At 46.3% G+C, this 22,750-nt stretch overlaps 2 protein-coding genes and 1 pseudogene across 7 annotated transcripts in view; 2 read left to right on the top strand and 1 right to left on the bottom strand.

The window, feature by feature from the left end:
- LOC121004278 overlaps nucleotides 1-22,534 on the bottom strand; it is a 126,377-nt pseudogene extending 103,843 nt beyond the window's left edge.
- LOC121004457 (oocyte zinc finger protein XlCOF6-like) overlaps nucleotides 1-22,750 on the top strand; it is a 1,031,731-nt gene that overhangs the window by 557,452 nt on the left and 451,529 nt on the right. The gene's annotated exons all lie outside the window — the stretch shown is intronic.
- LOC121004526 (gastrula zinc finger protein XlCGF66.1-like) overlaps nucleotides 1-22,750 on the top strand; it is an 818,554-nt gene that overhangs the window by 630,356 nt on the left and 165,448 nt on the right. The gene's annotated exons all lie outside the window — the stretch shown is intronic.

The following is a 22,750-nucleotide window of genomic DNA, read 5'->3' as shown; positions in this document are numbered from 1 at the left end:
AGGTGCACTAACCTCAGGATACCCATGTGGTATTACCCCGGTTCTGATAACATTATCGGAACCGATGTAATGACACAAAATGGGTGGATCCTGGATCTGGCAAATTGCATTGTGTGGAAGGGTCCCAGACGAGCCAAGGTGTTTGTCATTCAACGCCAGTGTCTGGGACCACCTTTGCCAGCAGTAGATAACTCTACTGATGTGCTGGAACACAAGTGGCCTGAGGTCTCGCACAATCCAGACCTTGAGCCTATTGTGTACGAGCACCCTGATCTGTGGGCCCAAAATAAGAATGACTGTGGCAGATTGATTGGCGTTTTGGTGGACATACAGGGTCCTGACCCTCCACCTCAACGCCAATATCGATTTCCACCAGAGGCCACCCATTCAATTATGGACACTGTCCTTGAATTGAAGACTAGGGGTGTGGTCATTGAGGGCAACTCAAAGTGCAACAATGCCCTCTGGCCAGTTAAGAAAAAGGACACAAACGCATGGAGGCTGACCATAGACCTCCGTGTCCTTAATAAATACACCCCAATGTCAGCCCCAGTGGTGGCCCAAACTCCCGACATCATGGCCAGAATAAGTGGCGAAAGCCGCGTATTCTCGACCATCGATGTTGCCAACGGGTTCTTCTCCATCGAACTCACGGAGTCGTGTCGGTACAAATTCGCTTTTACGGTGGGGGACAAACAGTACATGTTTGCTGTACTGCCCCAGGGGTTCCATAGCAGCCCCACGTATTTCCATCAGGCATTGGCGGCTGTGCTGAGTGTGTTCTCACGGCCGGAATGCCTCCTGCAATACGTGGATGACCTGCTTTTGCATACAGAAACCTTGGAGGAACACTTGGTTCTGTTGAAAGAGCTGCTGGGACTCCTGGCAAAGTCAGGACTCAAACTGAGTCCCCATAAGGCAAATTTGGCTAAAGCGGAGGTAACTTTCCTTGGGGTCCAAATTTCCTGTGGAACCAAAGGAATCATGACGTCCCGGGTGGAAGCCATGGTAAAGTTACCCAGGCCTGGCACCCTTCAGGATTTGAGAAAATTCCTGGGGGTTGCCAACTTCATGAGGGAGTTCATAGAGGATTTCGCGGCCAAAGCGAAACCTCTCTACGAACTCCTTCGAGGAGAGGAACCCTCAATCAAAGGGTGGTCCGATGCGCAGGAGGAGGCCTTTTCAACCCTGAAAAGGGACCTCTCCTCGGCGCCTGTGTTGGCCACTCCACATTCAGATGGGGAAATGGCCATACAGGCGCATGCAGGGATGGAGTCTATCTCAGCTGTCCTTGTACAGAAAGTAGGTTACGAGACCAGACCGCTGGGATATTTCTCCAGGCTGCTTTCGCCGGTCGAACGAGGGTTCGATGAATGCGCCAAGCAATTGGCAGCCATACACTATGCTGTTAAGACCACTGAGCATATTGTTGGCTTCCGGCCCCTCACTTTGCAGACTCCACATTCACCGCTGACCCTTTTGCTCCGTGATACTCTCCCTGGAGTCTCCCAACAGAGATTCGGGAGATGGATCATGGATCTCAGCGGCCGGAATCTGCAGGTGGACCACAAGGCCAAGTATGTTTTGTCCCAGTTGCTGAACCTGACTGGAACTGAACATGACTGTGGCCCTCCGGTAATGGACGACTCTCCACGGATGTTCAGGACTGACAAGCATCCAGATGACAGAGTCATCTTTGTTGATGGCTCTCGGTTCTATCTGGATGGGGAATATGTCACAGGTTTTGCTGTGCTGGATGAGACCACTGGTACCCAGAATCTTGTCCGGTTACCAGGTCACATGTCAGCACAGCGGGCAGAGCTGGAGGCTGTTAAAGAGGCCCTGCTTCTTCACCCTCCAGGGAAACGAGTTATATATAGCGACAGCGCATATGTAGTTCGCTCCCTCACATTGCACCTGGACGTTTGGAAGAGAAGAGGATTTGTGGACAGCCAAAACAAACCTCTGGCTCATGTGTCAGTCCTGGAGGAGCTGTGGGAGTGGGGTATGGCACACGTGGCGGAAGCAGCCATCATAAAAATCCCGGCGCATCAAAAAGGGGACGAACCTTTGACAGCAGGTAACAACCAGGCAGACGAACTGGCAAAACTAGCAGCAGTGTCTGGGACCTTTAGGGAACCAGGCACTGAGCCACTGCCCGCATACCGGATTGCAGCGCATACCCATCTGAGTGACAGACCGGTGTCATTCGAGGAGGAACAAGCTAAGGATCCTCTTCTAATGACACACATCCAAGTACCACAGCATCCCTGGTCCTTACAACAGGGGATCCTGTGTTACGACACCGGTACTCAGTTGCTTCCTCTCCCGGTGGTTCCACAGCATCTGCAAACAGAGCTGACGCGGTTGAACCACCAAATGTTTGGACATCTTGGCCGGAATAAGCTCTTGCCTCTCCTGAGAGACAAATTGTACTGGCCTGGAATGTCCAACACAGTAGAGGACGTTACGCAACAGTGCCTGGTGTGCGCTCAGGTTAACCCAAGGGCGTCAGCCCTGAAGCCGGTGTTACAGCGGGTTCCTCCTGCTGATGGTCCATGGTCCGCTATCCAAATTGATTTCATCGGACCTTTGCCAACTGGGAGTCGTAACTGTCGTTACGCCCTGGTGGTAGTGGATGTCTTCTCGAAGTGGGTAGAAGCCATCCCTACGGTCAATGATACGGCCTCCACCACTGCCCGTGTTCTCTGGGAACAAGTTCTGTCACGATGGGGGATCCCCAGATTGATAGAATCCGACAGAGGGACTCATTTCACGGGTAAGGTCATGAAAGCGCTTTGTGGTCTCCTAGACATAAAGCAAAGGTTTCATGTCCCTTACCACCCTCAGTCGGCGGGCATCGTGGAGCGGATGAACCGGACCATCAAAACCCGGCTTTCCAAGGCACTGCTGGAGAAAGGTTCCTCTTGGGTAATCTCCCTTCCAGCTGTGCTAATGGGTATCCGAGCCACAGAGGCCTCTAGTACCGGTATCTCCCCATTTGAACTTATGACCGGACGTAAAATGCCCCTATGTCTACCAAACGAACCCCAAGTGTCGGAGCCCACGAAGAACGCCATCGCCAGAGACTTGTTTCTTCAACAGGTTCAGCAGAACCTGAAGGAGTTACTGCCTCATGCAGCTATACGGTTACACAAACCGTATCTACAGGGGGAAACGCCTATGCCCTCTGTAGGAGAAATGGTAATGGTGAAAGTCTTTCGTCGGGTCGGCCCATGGGACGCAAACTGGGAGGGACCGTACAAGGTCCTTGAAGCAATGGGGGACACCATGCTGAAGGTACAAAGGCCTATCACGAGCAAGAAGAAATCCCGTAGACGCCAGGAAGTTTTTTGGATTCACATCGACCAGGCCAAAGCCACCCGAGCCTCCCCAACTCAATAACGCATACCGTTCCGAGTTGGGTGAGGGGGGGATAAAGGGCTTGGTGGGTCGAGTGTGAATCCAATCCACTTAACACATCCCATCTCATTTCAGAACACAAGAGGGAGACACTCCATGGGACCACACTGCCAGGGAAGAGCTAGGCATCCTCTGAATGAGATACGTACCCAGCTTGTGACACTAGTGGTAAGCATGTTGATGGCGGGCTCAGCCTCTTCAGGGGAGGACCTGGGGACTAATATTGGTATGGCCAGCATATCACTTGATGGACCCGGCCTTTTAATGGTGGAATGTTTGAATGGCAAAATCCTGGAACCATACAAGAACGTTACCTTTACACCAGGTCAATGGTATCTGTATGGTTTCCAGAGAGAGGGTTTTGCCAATGGTGTAATTCAGCATTATACCCCGGTGGAGAATGTGTCTGCCATACAACATGACTTGCACGCCCTCTGTCTCAAGGAATACAGGCATTTTCAGGACTTGGACCCTGTACCTAGCAAATCCTTGAGATGGGTGTCTAGGAATCCACACTTGCACCCTTACCAGCAAGTGAGAGCCAACACTACCACAGTGTTGTGTACCAAGGAGGGTTTGCTGAGTCCTGAAGATGTCACTGGGGCAGAGTACAGCGGTTGGTATATCCTGAAAGCTACCTTCCTAGGGAAGGATAGCAGAGACGGGTTGAGGGTTAGGACATATTTTGATAGGCCCATTCCGGTAAAAGGCACCCTGAAGGCTTATTGTATGTTGAGGGATTCCCAGATGATTATCACCAGGGAATCCAGTTATGTACAGGGCCATGTATCCACAGATTACGTGCGAACCAGCATAATGATGTTAAAGTTAAACTGCAGTGACTCTGATCAGGCCATTTGGAATGATCAGAGTGGTCCGGTAAAACTGGAGGGTTTGTATCGAGCCACAGTTTTAAAAGTACGGACCGATGCCAAGGACCCAAGGTATGCGCAGTTAAAGGGGTCTCCATCCATACGGTCTTTCATGATCACGATCATGAGAGACAACTGCGTTCCTGAGGTGACGGGATACTATTTCGTCACCTATGCCCACTGGGAACAGGATACCCAGATGGTGATGTTGGACACTAATCCCTGGAGGTGGGATTTAGTGTGCAATGGGGTGGACACCCCTACAGTGGATGTATGGATGGATGGTACCCCTATGACTGAGGAATACCGGGGTAGGTATGTGTCTTCCGATTGGACAGACCCCAGGGGCAGGGACATTAACTTTGACATCAATATAGATGGTTCATTCAAGTGGCCTTTTTGCGAGGCAGCCGACGAAGGGTGCTGGACCTTTACTCAATGGGTCTATCTGTCTCAAACCAAACCCGTAGGGAAACTAGTGTTACAGGCTGGAGAAGACGATCAATGGTATCCATTCAAAGGACGGGGACGGGTCTGTGTTACTATAGTAAGGGTCCCCTACGAAACAGAAGGTCTCCAACCAGTAAGACCACATTCAGACTCTTGCACCACCCCTATCCATCAATTGGCAGACCCTGTAGCTCCTCAACTATCATCCCCCTGGAAGATCATCACGGATGCAAAATTCATCCTGTTTACCTGGAGAATTTCCGTAGATGACTTCCGAGTTGATCACTGGGATCATAGGTGTGAGGAGTTCGTTAGGAACCAAATTGACATGGTAAGAGGTTGGATAGAGGCGGGGCAAGAGGTCAGGAAAGACGACTCTCGACTCAGGAAGAACAGGGGGAGGAGAGACCTGGTGGCTATGGGACTGGGCGGAGGTGCTTTGGGAGTGGGTGCCCTGAACACTATGGACATGGAAGTCTTGAGAAGTAAGCTTGGGGAGGTTGCGCGACACGCCGGGGAAGGATTCAAGACCCAGATTGATGTAGACCACGTCTTAGAGGGTTTACAACACTCACACATTGATGCCACTACCTCTCTATCTTCTGCTATACGTGAGAAGTTTAGGAGGTTAGTTGTGGGTCTTTTGGAGGAGCAGGATCGGGCTCAGCTTGCTCTGGCGTATACGCAGGTCCAGAGCGAACTCTCGGACAACCTTAAACATATTGTCACGGCACTTCACAACGGCCACTTCCCATTCAACCTCCGTCAGCGAATAAGTCCACTGATTTCTCCTTTTGCTATTAATCACACCAATTGGTGGGTGGTTCAGTGGCATGGATGTCAAAATTTAACCTGCACTGCTTCGTCCCTGGCACCTGTATCCGGTCGCATCAGACAAGGATACAGTGTCATCAATCTAGGAACGATGATTAACAACCAGACGGTGCTTCATCCCCAGCTCCCCTCGGGCGTTCTAACCTATGAGGAGGGCCATCCCTCTTTGTTTGATACAGAGGGATGTCGGATAAGGGAGAATGTCATCCTCTGTCAGGGTAGTCGGGAGCGGATGCTCAGACACCAGTGTTGGAACACCGAGGGGTCCTGTGAGATGAAGGCCAACCCAATGCCCTCATCCTCTTTGAAATATTTGGGGCAGGGGTATTGGTGTTGGTACCAAGGGAGTGACCCATCGTATGCAATTTTTGGGCTTAACTGTACCGAACGAGGAACACTCCGCCCCGGAGCGTACTGCACCCTTAGTCCCGTTTTAGGTTTGAACGTCGCAGAGCAGCAGGGAAGAACCCCGATTACCCCAGAGAAAAGACTTGACATCCGCCCCGATGTTCCTGTAAGACTTCAGAAGATTCCTCTTGGCTTCGGCAAAGAACTTAGACATCTCCTGATGGATTTCGGCCAAGAGGAAGAGATCATACAACGTCTTCGGGAGACGGAAAAGCAAGCCACCATTCAACTCACCCATGACCGAACAAAGATTATCGCGGTTGCCACCGCATTGGACAAGGACTCAAAGGTTTCGTGGTGGGAGAGTCTTTTCGGATACAGTCCAAAGGCAACGTCATTTTTCAATTTATTGATTCACCCGGTGATAGTGCTTCTGGTTCTGGTTGGACTCATGTACCTTGGACTATGGTGGATGTATCGGAGAGTCAAGAGACTAACGGACCAACTAAACCAGAACCAGACGGCACTTCACGAAAACAACCGCCGAAGGCTCAGGACTTGACGTCACAAAAAGTCCTGAGGCCTAATCGCCCAAAGAACAAGACAATTGGACTGAACTCTTGGATTTAGGGGGGGTTGGAGGTTATTGTGTAAATAGGTGGTGTGAATGGGGATAAGATTAGGGCACGATAGGGACAGGCCCCCTCTGGTTTCCATTTGCCACTTTGACCCCTGAACGGTAAGGATCATAAGGGAATAACCTGGATGTGTAGTGTAACGGAGGTATTCCCGTTGTTAGAATTTAGGTACCGTGACATCACCTCTATTTGAAAGAAAAACCTATATATATATCTGACCTGCCTTGTAAAGACCGATTCAGCTGTCCATGGGAGAACCGCACCCATCCTTCGATCAAGATGGAACAAGACGGGCTTAAGAAGAGTTGGCGCAGAATAGAGACTGAGACTGTAAGGGTGGACCCACTCCAGATTCCTTGGGCGTGGACGACACCTGAAGATCGACAGCAATGCCGAGACAGCGAGGGTGTGGTCATTCTAAACTTATCAGGAGTGACCGACACCGGAAGAGTGAGAGAAAGACAAGTCAAAGACAGCGAGGGTGTGGTCATTCTAAACTTATCAGGAGTGACCGACACCGGAAGAGTGAGAGAAAGACAAGTCAAAGACTGCGAGGATCAAGCCACTCCGAAAGTCCAGAAAGAAATGACAGTAGGAGGGGCTAACACCGTAACAGTCAAGGCAGAAGAGAGTACCTGGGAAACAAAGACGACAGTGTATCCTGTGGATGGAGGAGTCGGTTACGGTGAAGGGCAGGTCGGAGGAAGTCGTTGGGTTAGATGATGTCTAGGTACCTAAGAGACAGGGTGCACTCCGGTTTTCCTGGACCATCACCGAGGATGGGGTTGAGGGGGGGCAAAAAGATGCCTCCACCCTTCCCCCAAGGTATTGTCGTATCACCGACAACAGGGGGATTGTTGAGGAAGGGTGGCAGGTATACATAAATATATATGCATGCCTACTGGGCATGCATATATATATATGTATATGTTAGCCCCCCAGAGGACGATGTGCGCAGATGTGCCCAGCACCTGCGCCCATCTGCCTCTGGTATTCCCCAGGGGCTCATTCATGCCCCTGTGGGAATTCACATAATGTGATATATGCATGTGCCATGTATATGTTAGCCCCTCAGAGGGCGATGTGCGCAGATGTGCCCAGCACCTGCGCCCATCTGCCTCTGATATTCCCCAGGGGCTCATTCATGCCCCTGTGGGAATTCATATATGTATGTGCCCCCTTTAATAGGTAGATAGATATATATATATTTATATATATCTATCTATAATGCCCCCTGTATCCTATAATGCCCCCTGTATATCTTATATATATGAATATATCCCCATACCATATAAATCCCCCCCCTACATGGACACAGATGCATCAATGTAAATGTGCCCCAAGCATTTACATTGATGTAATCTGGGTGAAGGCGCCAGAATGACCGAACAAGGTCCGGTCATTCTGGTGACCTCAAAAGGATTCAAATTCAATAGAATTTGAATCCTTTTGTTCTAATTATCTGCAGCCCTGCTGAAGATAATTAAGCATAATAGAGGGAGAGGAGATACCTCCGCTCACTCTATTATGCGCATTCTGGCATCGCAATTACCATTGCGATGTCCAGAATGCTAAGAGCTGCAGACGGGAGATCAAAGGATCTCCCGCCTGTCAGCTAGTGCACGCGGCCCTGCGGTGCGCGTGCAGGGACGCGCGGGCAGGCGCGGTGACGTCATCTCACCGCGCCGGCCCACGTGTCCTGCACTGTGGTGCGCGCTCGCGCGCCGCTGTGTGGGCGGTACGGCAGTGCGGGCGGCCGGACATATAAGTCCGGCAGGCCTGCACTAGTGGAGAGAGAGCCGGCCGCCCACCCACCCTGAAGGAGACCCCCTTGGACCGACGAGCACCCCTAGACGAACGAGCGACCCCTGGACAACGAGCATTAACCCTAAGTATCTTTATATACCCCCCCCTGCACTATCTATATACCCTCTGGACCCCCCCTGCACTCCATATACCCTCCGGACCCCCCCCCTGCCCTCTATATACCCTCCGGACCCCCCCTGCACTATATATACCCACCGGACCCCCCTGATATACCCCCCGGACCCCCCCCTGTACTATCTCACTCCCCTGGTAACCCTCACGATACTCCCTCCTGCTATCCCCTGGTATATATCCCCTGAAACCCTCTGTATCCCTACCCCTTTTCCCCTGATCCTGGTACCCCTTTACACCCCTTGTTGCCCTGATCACTCTAATCCCCTCCTGTGGTATATTTGTGCTTGGTGGTCGGCTTGTAAGACCACCGTCTATCTTCGTCTGCCCCGTAGGGATAGTATACAGTACTAGGTGGGTGGGCTGTTAATATTGAATGTGTGTATTGTATAGATAGTTGATGGGTGGAAATGGGAATGTGTAGTGTAGTTTAGGATTGTATATTTAGTGCTGTATTGTAGTGTACTGCGTGCGTAGTGTATTGTAGTGTACTGCGTGCGTAGTGTATTATTAGTGTATTGCGTGGTGTAATAAATACTGTTATATTTGTACCCTTTTGTGTGGCGTGTACTTGTTAGCGGTAGCGAGTTAGTAAGGCGCTTGCAGTTAGCATAAGTGATCAGTGTAGAGCATAGCGAAGGTATTGTGTAATTATTATATAAAGGTATAAATAGGCGGAGTTATCAATAGACGGCTCCTCCTATTTATGAATATTAATTATCGATATTTGCATAAATATTGGTGATTAATATTCCCCCTTTACACCCTCTATATACCTGTGGTATCGCAGCAGAACCGCACACAACTGCTGCACAATACAAATGCACTATAATATACTTTCTATGTTAGAAAGTATATTATAAGTATATCAAACCCCTCAGTATATCATACCTATCGATAGCACACCTATACCAGTCCTTAAAAGGACTTTTGTCATCCTATTAGCTAGTGTTTGGTTTCCCTAACAGTTTGTCCCTGCTCCACAAAGCAACCTCTCCTTACACTGGCAAAACACAGAATCTAAAATGGCTACCACATCGGGTTCTGTTATAGGGTGGGGGTGTGTCCATGTGCTGAAATGTCTCAATTGGTTGTCCTGTCCCACCTAATGGATGTGTCATGGGTCAAAGTTAGACGCAATGCAAAAGAATATGGCGCATGCGAACATCGCCATATGTTCACATGTTCAGCGAATCGTGAACGAGCAAAGTTCGCCGGGCAAACCACAAGGCTATCTCTACTTACCATGTTACCTGAGGAAGATTTTTGTGAAAGCACCTCCCCAGTACCAAAAGACGATGCATCCACCTCAAGATAGAATTACTTGTTAGCATCAGGGCGATGAAGAACCGGAGCCGCAGAGAAGGCCTGCTTTAAGGCTTTGAAAGCCAATTTAGCCTCAGCTGTCCATTTCTTGGGATTTGCTCTTTTGTGGGTCAAGGTAGAGATGGGAGCTGTCAAGTACGAGAAGCAAGGGGCACAAACTGGCGATAGTAGTTGGCGAATCCCAGGAAGCTCTGGATTGTTTTTAAACCAGAAGGACAAGGCCACCTTAAAATAGCTGACAGCCTCTCGGGATCCATCTGCAGGGCAGTAACAGATATTATGTATCCTAGGAATGAAAGTGAAGACTGCTCAAAGATAAATGACCCAACAAGTTTGAGAAATGTATCATACTGGTGTAAAGTAGAACTGGCTTAGTTGTCCATAGCAACCAATCAGATTCCACCTTTCATTTTTGACAGCTCCTTTGGAAAAGGAAAGGTGGAATCTGATTGGTTGCTATGGTCAACTAAGCCAGTTCCACTTTACACCAGTTTGATAAATGACCCCATTGGTGTACAGATGATTTTCTCTTAACCGTTGAAGAACGTGACAAACCTGCCTCCGGTGAGTAGCCAAATCTGGAGAAAAAACAAACATATCATCTAGGTACACCACAACACAGGAATAGAGCAAGTCTCTGAAGATGTCGTTTATGAATCTTGGAACACTGCAGGGGCATTGCCTAGCCCAAAGGGCATCACCAGATATTCGTAGTGACCATCGAGGGTGCTAAAGGCAGTCTTCCACTCATCCCCCAGACAAATCCTGATCAGGTTGTAGGCCCCACGTAGGTCAAATTTGGAGAATACTTGAGCTCCCCTGAGGTGCTCAAACAATTCAGGAATAAGAAGAAGAGGGTACTTATTTTTTACTGTGATCTTGTTAAGACCCCTGTAGTCGATGCATGGATGTACGGAGCCATCTTTCTTCTTCACAAAGAACAAACCTGAACCAGTCAGAGAGGAAGATGTGCGGATAAATCTTCTGTCGAGGATCTCCTTGATATACTCAGACATAGACTGAGTCTCTGCTGGTGACAGGGTATAGATGCGCCTCTAAGGATGTGAGGAACCTGGAACCAAGTCAATAGGGCAGTCATACAGCCTGTGAGAAGGTAGCATCTCAGCCTCTTTCTTGTCAAAGACTTTCACATAAGCATGATAGGCTGCTGGCAGACCCTGGAGATTGGGTGGTACCTGAGGCGACTGAGCCAGCTGAACATTAGAAAGACATGAGGGGCCTGGGTGTATTTCTGGAGTGTAATAATATTACAGGCTATAGCTACTAGAGATGGGTCGTTGATCCCGGGAGTTATTCTGATTGCCTGATTGGAGTCGGGATGGAATTGTTTTACCCATAAGTGGGGAACATTGGCTTCTACCTCACAGGGTTTTTTTTTGCCTTCCTCTGGATCAACTTGCAGGATAACAGGCCGAACTGGATGGACAAATGTCTTTTTTCGGCCTTATATACTATGTTACAACCATTCACAGCCACACATCTCCTGTTGTTCATCACTTTCCATACTGTACTGCTGCTGCCACTACTACTACCTCTACAAAGCCACACATCTCCTGCCATATTGATCATGTTTCATACTGTGCTGCTGCTCCATAGTGAAATGAATATGATGACCAAATCAATAGAATTTCACCATAATCAAATTATGAAATTTGCTTATCTTTAAAGGGGTTTTCCGGGTTCAGTTTCACCCAGGCAGCCCCCCTGACAAGAGCAAGGGCTCTTTTATTTACAATAACACACTGCCAAGTGGAGGCTTCCGCCCAGCAGTGTGTTCGGTGATGTCACCGGGCTCACTGCTGGGCGGAGGCCTCCGCCTGGCAGCCCTGAGGAACTCCAGAAAATGCCTTTGCTGTGCGCAATTCAGCACAGGGCAAAGGAGAGCATTGGAGGTACTGGAAGTTGGCTATTTATTGTCTTCAGTTGTAGCTGTAAATGTCATTTCAGTAGATTTAAGATGGATCAGCTGGGGAAAGAGGCCAGTGGGTAAGTTGAGGGCTTTGCAGGTGCCGCTTATTTGCCCAATTAGCTTTTATTGGGAATACTTGACTTTGCGACTCCAGAAGCAAACACCTTTACTACAGTCGTGGCCAAAAGTTTTGAGAATGACACAAATATTAGTTTTCACAAAGTTTGCTGCTAAACTGCTTTTAGATCTTTGTTTCAGTTGTTTCTGTGATGTAGTGAAATATAATTACACGCACTTCATACGTTTCAAAGGCTTTTATCGACAATTACATGAAATTTATGCAAAGAGTCAGTATTTGCAGTGTTGGCCCTTCTTTTTCAGGACCTCTGCAATTCGACTGGGCATGCTCTCAATCAACTTCTGGGCCAATTCCTGACTGATAGCAACCCATTCTTTCATAATCACTTCTTGGAGTTTGTCAGAATTAGTGGGTTTTTGTTTGTCCACCCGCCTCTTGAGGATTGACCACAAGTTCTCAATGGGATTAAGATCTGGGGAGTTTCCAGGCCAAAATGTCAACGTTTTGGTCCCCGAGCCACTTAGTTATCACTTTTGCCTTATAGCACGGCGCTCCATCGTGCTGGAAAATGCATTGTTCTTCACCAAACTGTTGTTGGATTGTTGGAAGAAGTTGCTGTTGGAGGGTGTTTTGGTACCATTCTTTATTCATGGCTGTGTTTTGGGGCAAAATTGTGAGTGAGCCCACTCCCTTGGATGAGAAGCAACCCCACACATGAATGGTCTCAGGATGCTTTACTGTTGGCATGACACAGGACTGATGGTAGCGCTCACCTTTTCTTCTCCGGACAAGCCTTTTTCCAGATGCCCCAAACAATCGGAAAGAGGCTTCATCGGAGAATATGACTTTGCCCCAGTCCTCAGCATCCCATTCATCATACTTTCTGCAGAAGATCAATCTGTCCCTGATGTTTTTTTTGGAGAGAAGTGGCTTCTTTGCTGCCCTTCTTGACACCAGGCCATCTTCCAAAAGTCTTCGCCTCACTGTGCGTGCAGATGCGCTCACACCTGCCTGCTGCCATTCCTGAGCAAGCTCTGCACTGGTGGCAATCCGATCCCTCAGCTGAATCCTCTTTAGGAGACGATCCTGGTGCTTGCTGGACTTTCTTGGACGCCCTGAAGCCTTCTTAACAAGAATTGAACCTCTTTCCTTGAAGTTCTTGATGATCCTATAAATTGTTGATTGAGGTGCAATCTTAGTAGCCACAATATCCTTGCCTGTGAAGCCATTTTTATGCAACGCAATGATGGCTGCACGCGTTTCTTTGCAGGTCACAATGGTTAACAATGGAAAAACAATGATTTCAAGCATCACCCTCCTTTTAACATGTCAAGTCTGCCATTTTAACCCAATCAGCCTGACATAATGATCTCCAGCCTTGTGCTCGTCAATTCTCACCTGAGTTAACAAGACGATTACTGAAATCATCTCAGCAGGTCCTTTAATGACAGCAATGAAATGCAGTGGAAAGTTTTTGGGGGATTAAGTTAATTTTCATGGCAAAGAAGGACTATGCAATTCATCTGATCACTCTTCATAACATTCTGGAGTATATGCAAATTGCTATTATAAAAACTTAAGCAACAACTTTTCCAATTTCCAATATTTATGTAATTCTCAAAACTTTTGGCCACGACTGTAGATGGATGGCCTTTATATACATAGGCATTTGTTCTTGAATATTTAGATGCAGTGGGTTCAGAATAGAATTCTTACTCCTTCTTGGCTTGGCCAAGTAAGGTTATCCCATGAGTTCAAAATATAGGGTAATTGAAGTGCACTGTAAGATCTATGATCAACCTCATGTGTTGTACTGTAAGTTTATTTATCAGGTGATACAGAAAGAGTGGGCATTAACTCAGTTTTTAGTTGCGATTGGCTGCAGGGGTCACAGGGTCAGGTGTTGGGAAATCATCACTCCTGAAGCAAACAGAGAATGGAAGGGACTGATCAGCTTCAGAATAGAAGTAGGGAGCAGTGAGGTTAGTATGGTTGTTTTATTAAATTTATGTTTACAATGCTGAGCCATGTTAAAGAACTTTTTCTATGGACAACTCTCTTACTGTGAAATATTGTATGTGCATGGTTGATACATCGGTGCGTTATCTGGAGTTTGGAACAAAGTCTTAAAGAAAATACATTTAGTGGTAATTGCATATAATTATTTTTTTCTTACAATGGATTTTGGGCTACAGGAATAAATAGGCTTAAACAATGCTAAGTGAATACATTATTTACTGAGCAGTGATAATAGATATATAGTTATATCATACAAAGTAAAGAAACAGATGTTGGTAAGCTCTCATTACGCACCAATGCTCATCTGGTATGGCTAGAAGTTTAGAAGTGGTAGAAACTAAAATAGCCAAAATTAGAGATCAATTAATCACCACATACCTGCATAGTAATCAAATGACCTTTCAGATGTGCGCTTGCCTGCTGTTTTAAACATACTTTCCTCTATCTCAATCAGTGGCCTCATTACACAGAGACATTCCTGCTTTTACTTTATGCAAATGACCTGCTTGGAGCAACAAGGGCATCGCCATTGCTCTTTGTAGCAACTAAAGCTCCACTCCCATTGGTTGTTGGCTGCACCCCTCAGCTCGGGAATCAGTGCATGCACAGTTCAGCCCTGATGCTTGTCAAGGCTAATGATATCTGTACTAAGTATCTGTGGCAAGCATCAGGGCTATACTGTGCATGCACTGATTTTCAGTGTCGGTGCACGTGCAAGAATACAGCCCCAGGTGAAATGACATCTCCCATGCCAGACCCTGGTGCTGGAAGCTTGGTGAGGGGCGTCCAAAAGCCAAATGGAGCGGAGCTTTAGGTGCTAGGAGGTGCAACGTTGATGCATTTGTTGCACCAAACAAGTCATTTGCATAAAATAAAAGCAGGAATTTGGAATGGGAACACTAATCAAGACGGTGGAAAGTGTGTTTAAAGGGAGTCTGTCATCAACATTTCACCTTTGTAACCCTTCCTATGGGTTTCTAGCATCCTTACAGTTAATAAAAAACATTACCTTTAGCATCAATCCTGGACTTATAAAACCGGCAAAAAAAATCTTTGTAGCATATGCAAATGAGGGCTCGCAAGTGCCCAGGGGCGGCGTTACCCTCGTAGGTGCCCTGCTAGCTCAGCCTTTTGTTCGCTTCCCCCCGCCCCTTCCTTCCCTCCGCCCGCCCATCCTTTCCTCCGCCCGCCCATCCTTTCCCTCTGACCGCCTATCTACTAACTTCCTAGCATAAAAATGACTTTTCTCTTGCGTGAATTTTCTCATGTTTAGCAAGCTTATATTTGTCTATGAAACATTTCCCACATTCTTTACAGGAAAATGGCTTCTCCCCTGTGTGAATTTTATGATGCATAACAAGAGCTGATTTCCGGGTAAAGCATTTCCCACATTCTAAACATGAAAATGGCTTCTCCCCTGTGTGAATTCTGTGATGTGCAAGGAGATCTGATTTCTGGGTAAAACATTTCCCACATTCTAAACATGAAAATGGCTTTTCCCCTGTGTGAATTCTCTGATGTCTAACAAGTTCTGATTCATAGCTATATTGTTTCCCACATTCTGAACATGAAAATGGCTTTTCCCCTGTGTGAATTCTCTGATGTCTAAGAAGAGTTTTTTTGAGAGCAAAACATTTATCACATTCTGAACATGAATATGGCTTTTCCCCTGTATGAATTCTGTGATGTGCAAGGAGATCTGATTTCTGGGTAAAACAGTTCCCACATTCTGAACATGAAAATGGCTTGTCCCCTGTGTGAATTCTCTGATGTCTAACAAGTTCTGATTCATAGCTATATTGTTTCCCACATTCTGAACATGAAAATGGCTTTTCCCCTGTGTGAATTCTCTGATGTCTAAAAAGAATTTTTTTGAGAGCAAAACATTTATCACATTCTGAACATGAAAATGGCTTCTCCCCTGTGTGAGATGTTTGATGTTCATTATGTCTTCTGTATCTTTTGTTTTGCTTAAAAGTTTGTGATGAATTTAAAGAGCGGAACTGTTTTAAAGGATCAGATGATAGGTTCTTGGTATAAATTATGGAGGATATGTCTGAGATAATGATTTCATTTGTATCTTCTGTTACACCATAATTATTTGCTTTTAAATCTGAAGATTTAAGATGCTCCTCTGAACTCCTGGAGGTACAGTAACCTGCCAAAAATAAAGTAATTTTATTATTAATAAATATCAGAACCTTACAGATATTTTATAAAATTTATATATTGTGTGGATTTACTCTGGTAGGCAGGGTAAGCGGACGCAGTACAGAGGCAAAACAAGTTCGTAAATCAAAATGTCAGTGTTTATTCACACAAAAGGCAAAAGAAAAACGACTCATTACAGTCTTGGTGTTAATTCACACAATGAAAAGTCCATAAAACAGACACATCACCTTGCTAGCTGTTTGTCACGGGGGAAGTTGCAGATAGCTGGAACCTATAAATAAACGACCGACTGGCTTGATCCCAAACTAAGGAGCATATAGGTGAGCCCTATAAAACCCTAAGAGCTCTCCCTGACTGCTATGAACATGCAAGGGTCTCAATGGTAGATGATTGCATGCCCACGTACCTAAGACTGTGTGACACCCGAAAACCCTATAATAGTGAGGGGACACGACCACCGGCTCCCTGCACTTAATACGGACGGAGTCAGGGTCACCTATAATCAAGCCAGCAAGGAAACACAATAAAGGAAAAGACTTATCTGAGCAAGCAGCAGCCTCCAGCAGTGAACACTTCATCCAGGAAGTAGTATAAACCACAAAGTGAGGCAGTATGGGAGGAAATATAAAGGAAGACGATTAGTCTAAATAAGTGACACCTGGCAGAAGGAAAGGAGATGATAAAGTGAAAGCAAAACAAAGAACGTCATACCAGAGGTAGAGAAGAACGTCTGTCAGACCTTCTCACAGAACTGGCGGTGACAGTACTCCTCCCTCTACGGGTGGACTCCGGACACTCAGAGCCCACCTTTTCAGGATGAGACCTATGGAAAGCCCTGATGAGACGAGTGGCCTTAATGTCCACCACTGGGACCCACATCCTCTCCTCAGGACCACAACCCTCCCAATGAATGAGGTACTGAAGAGAACCGTGGATAATGCGAGAATCCACAATCCTAGAGACCTGAAATTCAAGATTACCATCAACAAAATTCGGAGGAGGAGGCAAAGAGGAGGGTACAGTGGGTTGGACATAAGGTTTTAATAGGGACCTGTGAAAAACATTATGGATCTTCCAAGTCTGAGGAAGATCAAGACGGAAGGCAACGGGATTGATGACGGACAAGATCTTGTAAGGCCCAATAAATTTAGGACCCAACTTCCAGGAGGAAACCTTCAGTTTGATATTCTTTGTAGACAACCACACCAGATCACCCACATTCAGGTCCGGACCAGGCACACGTCTCTTATCCCCCACACGCTTATATCTCTCACTCATCCTCTTCAGATTACCCTGAATCTTTTGCCAAATAAATGACAAAGACGAGGAAAATCTCTCCTCATCAGGTAAACCAGAAGACCCCTCTCCAGAGAATGTACCAAACTGCGGATGAAACCCATATGCACCAAAAAATGGTGACTTATCAGAGGACTCCTGGCGACGGTTATTTAAAGCAAACTCAGCAAGAAACAAAAAAGAATACCAATCCTCCTGATTCTCCGCCACAAAACAGCGCAGATATGTCTCCAGATTCTGATTGACGCGTTCGGTCTGACCATTCGACTGCAGGTGAAAAGCAGAAGAGAACGACAACCGAACCCCCAAGCGAGAACAGAAGGCCTTCCAGAATCTGGAAACAAATTGCGTGCCCCTATCAGAAACGATGTCTGAAGGAATGCCATGCAATTTAACCATGTGATCAACAAATGCTTGCGCCAGCGTCTTAGCAATGGGTAACCCAGGAAAGGGAATGAAATGCGCCATTTTGCTAAAACGGTCCACTACCACCATAATCACAGTATTCCCCGAGGTACGAGGCAGGTCTGTAATGAAGTCCAAGGACGGGAAGGAATGGGTAACGGGAGGAGAGAACCCGATGGCCGTGAATGAGGGACCTTGGCATGAGCGCAGGTCTCGCAGGCTGCCACAAAACCCTCAACCGTCTTACGAAGAGCCGGCCACCAGAATCTCAGAGCAATGGGATCCACTGTGGCTCTACTCCCCGGGTGCCCAGCAAGGACAGTATCGTGGTGCTCCTAAAAACCTTGTGTCGCAAACCGAGAGGCACAAACAACCTCCCAGGAGGACAAAGATCAGGAGCCTATGCCTGGGCTGCTTGAACCTCTGCCTCCAAATCAGAATAAAAAGCAGAGACGACCACCCCATCAGCCAAAATGGGACCCGGGTCTTCAAAGTTCCCCCCTCCCGGAAAACAACGTGACAGGGCATCTGCCTTCACATTTTTAACCCCAGGGCGGAACGTAACAACAAAATTAAACCTAGAAAAGAACAAAGACAATCTGGCCTGTCTCGGGTTCAGATGCTTTGCCGATTCCAAGTAAGCCAGATTCTTATGGTCCGTAAACACGGTAATAGGGTGTCTGGCTCCCTCTAACCAATGGCTCCATTCCTCAAAAGCTAATTTGATGGCCAACAACTCCCTATCTCCCACATCGTAATTTCTCTCTGCAGAGGAGAGTTTCCTTGAGAAAAAGGCACATGGTCGCCATTTGGCAGGAGAGGGACCCTGAGATAAGACCGCACCCACACCCACCTCAGAAGCATCCACCTCAACAATAAAAGGTAGAGAGACATCAGATTGTACCAATAATGGGAGAGGAAGCAAAACAAACACTCTTTAATACTAGAAAAGGCTTTAAGCGCATCTACCGACCACGAGGAAAAATCCACCCCCTTTTTAGTCATATCAGTGAGTGGCTTAACAACAGAGGAATAATTCAAAATTAACTTTCTGTAATAATTGGCAAAACCCAAAAACAGCATCAGCGCCTTCTGATTCTCAGGAAGCTCCCAATCAAGCACAGCGCGGACCTTCTCAGGGTCCATCCGAAAACCAGAAGCGGAGAGAAGAAAACCAAGAAATTGAATCTCCGGAACCGCAAACACACATTTTTCCAGTTTAGCGTACAATTTATTCTCCCGCAGAATCAGCAAGACCTGACATAGGTGGTCCCGATGAGTCTTGAAATCAGGAGAAAAAAATCAAAATGTCATCTAGATACACCAGTACAAATTTCCCCATAAAATGATAAAAAATGCTGTTCACAAAATGTTGGAAGACGGCCGGAGCATTCATCAAACCAAAGGGCATAACCAAATTCTCGAAATGACCCTCAGGGGTATTGAAGGCCGTCTTCCATTCGTCCCCTTCCCTGACCCTGACTAGGTTGTATTCCCCTCTCAAATCCAACTTAGAAAAAACTTTAGCCCCAACAATCTGGTTAAACAGATCCGGGATCAGAGGAAGCGGATATGGGTCACGAATCGTGATACGGTTAAGCTCCCTAAAATCCAGACAAGGTCTTAAAGAACCATCTTTTTTCTTAACAAAAATAAAAACTGCGGCAACAGGTGACTTCGAGGGGCGGATGTGTCTCTTTCTCAAGCTCTCAGAGATATAAGTATGCATAGCGACTCTTTCAGGTTGGGAGAGATTGTATAATCGTGATTTTGGCAGCTTGGCGCCTGGGATGAGATTAATAGGGCAGTCGTACTCCCAACTGTCATCTATTTGCACTGATTGTCTCCCTTTATATTCTCTCCCATACTGCCTCACTTTGCGGTTTACACTTGTTCCTGGATTGTGTTCACTGCTGGAGGCTGCTTCTCCTGATTCCTCAGATAGTTCTGTTTCCTTTATTTGTGTTTCTTGCTGGCTTGATTGTAGGTGACCCTGACTCCGTCCGTATTAAGTGCAGGGAGCCGGTGGTCGTGTCCCCTCACTATTATAGGGTTTTCAGGTGTCACATAGTATAAGGTACGAGGGCATGCAATAGTCTAGCATAAAGATCTTAGCATGGGCATAGCAGTCAGGGATAGCTCTAGGGGTTTTATAGGGCTCACCCATATGCTCCTTAGTTTGGGATCAAGCCAGTCGGATGTTTATTTATAAGTTCCAGCTTTCTGCAACACCATCCATGACAGTAGGGTGTAGAAACCAGATTGTAATGGATCAAGGAGAGAGTGAGCAGAACATTACCCTGTCTATTGGCCTGCCTGACCAAGTAACACAATGACACACTGACTTCTCTAAACACTGTCAATTAATTGATCTATTTATTGTCTTCTCCTCACTGTGAAACACACTATCCGTCTGACTTTAAACTAGTTGTACACTGCGTTTACAAGATCTTCATCTGCCAGACGTCCTATCCCTGTATAAAAGCCCAGAAAATACATGCCTTGCCTGGGTGGTATGTTATATATTGCCTATGACACAACCACCATTTCATCACTGTATCACACTTATGGTCCCTCATGATGGGCTGAGGCTGACTACATAGTATTCTGGGCAAACCCACTGGGGAACTGCCCAAGATCATGTAATCCTCCATCATCTTCTCGGTCTTCTGATCTTTAAAATGGCGGACGCCATTTTGAGCGATATGCGCAACCAGAATCCCACAAGTTTCACATTCGCTGAAAACTAAAGGTTTTGGGAATTTCATAAAGAATTTGATGTATCAATTCTTTCAGACCGCACACGGACTAATGCTTACAATTCATGGCACCAGTGCACAAGCAAGACATAATGAAGCTGGACCGAGTTCAATGGCATTAGACTAATGTAATATATTGAAATGGTGGATTACAGTGCCCAGAAATATAATCAAAATGGGGTTATTTAGGTAGGAAAAATATGGCTGAGGGGAGATCTAATAACTATGTATAAATATATCAAGGGTCAGTAAAGAGATCTCTCCCATCATCTATTTATGCCCAGAACTGTTACAATCTAGGGGAAAGAAGGTTTGTACACAAACATAGAAGAGGATTCTTTACGGTAAGAGCAGTGAGACTGTGGAACTCTCTGCCCGAGGAGGTGGTGATGGTGAACCTACTAAAAGAGTTCAAGAGGGGCCTGGATGTATTTCTGGAGGGTAATAATATTACAGGTTATAGTTACTAGATTTCTGAGAAGGGGAGTTGATCCAGGAAGCAATTCTGATTGCACATTTGGAGTTGGGGAAGATTTCACCTCTCATCATTATTCTGGGCTGTACTGGGAGAGTTGCCATGCCGACGAGACTATCCCCAGCTGCTGGACTGGTCAGTGTGACTGGAAACCTATCCAATCAGGTTTCTGACTCTGTATCCAATCCCAGAGTTTGGAGGGGGATTTAAAACAGCTGATTTTAAATCAACTTTGCATTTCTATTCAGGAATCTATACTGTGTGACTTACATGACTTCTGTCTTGTTTTTGGCTTATCCTTGTGGCTGCTATTTCTATATATATCCACTCTCCCGCTCACTGACTCTGGCTTGTCTCTGGATTAACCTCCTGTCTACTGCATTCATCATGTCTGTCCCTCCTGGTTTTTCCCTGCTTGATTTTTACCTCTCTGGTCATTCTGAAGATTTCCCCAGGATAATGGGCTGAACTAGATGGATGTATCTCTTTTTCAGCCTTACAAATTTACTATATTATAGCATAACACTATCACATTTGTATTTCAGATGAATCAGTAACTATACAGTTGAAACAAAACACAAACCTTAAAATTCAATATAAAATCATTGTCTCCCGTGAATGAGTAGAATCTGCTTATCTGCTTTATTTAGTGATCACTACTCACCTGGGTGATTATCTGTAGAAATGTCCTCTATCCTCTGCTCCTCACCCCTAACATATGTCTCTGTAACATATATAATGTTCAGATCTTCACCCGGATTCACAAGCTGTGAAAGAAATATTGTAAAAATCATCAGATGGTTGGAATAGTTGTGTGGAATGTTTTATATCACCAGAAAAGATCAGTAATTGGAATGACAACCAAACATGACCGGACAGCAGGAGCTATCTGACCCAAATATCTGCCGGTGTCCTGTATAAATCCAATCTGTTGGTTCCTTATTCCGACCAGCAGTCTCCATAACCAGAAAATTGTGAGAAGATCCAGACAACATGAAATGTCAATGATCACCTGTAATTCAGCCATCGCCACCCTTCTCATTATACAAGGATAAAACATATAATTCTGGTCGATAAAACAAGACTGAACACAAGAACTTCACAGCCTTCTACAGATCATAGGATACATTTCATGAGACCTTATCTCCATCTACCTGATCATCCTGTGGGACATTGCGATGTTCTTCTGAACCATCTTGTGGAAGAAGAGGACTGGGACATCTCTCCGGTGTTCTTCTCTCTTCCTTAACTGTAGGAAACACATTCAGTGACTGAATTCATTCCTTACATACAGATAATGAAAGGACGTGTGTATATAGTCATGTCCAGTGTCAAAATGATCCTCTAGTGGGCGCAGACATTGATCCCATAGTGGGCCCCCAAAGTCCAGGAAAAAAATACTTTTGGAGCTGTCTTTCAAGACAATAAATTGCCACTAGGGTCCATTTCCTTGAATCAAAACCTTTTTGATGATATGTAGGTTGGGCCCCAAGAATAATTTTCTGTTGTGAGCCCAAGGTACCTGGTCATGTCTATTACCTGGTGTTGTGAGGGGCCAGTGATCCTCCATCATGACATCCTTGTACAGATCTTTGTGTCCTTCTAAATACTCCCACTCGTCCATGGAGAAATAAATGGCGACATCCTGACACCTGATAGGAACCTGACAACACAATGATACAGTCATTACCCAGATCCCTTCATAGCATTCCTGTATAACGTCCCAGCATTCCCAGCAGTGTCACCTCTCCAGTCAGCAGCTCAATCATCTTGTTGGTGAGTTCTA

This window comes from Bufo bufo, chromosome 6 (assembly GCF_905171765.1).
Source record: "Bufo bufo chromosome 6, aBufBuf1.1, whole genome shotgun sequence".
Taxonomy (NCBI): domain Eukaryota; kingdom Metazoa; phylum Chordata; class Amphibia; order Anura; family Bufonidae; genus Bufo; species Bufo bufo.
This window is presented reverse-complemented; position numbering and strand designations above follow the sequence as displayed.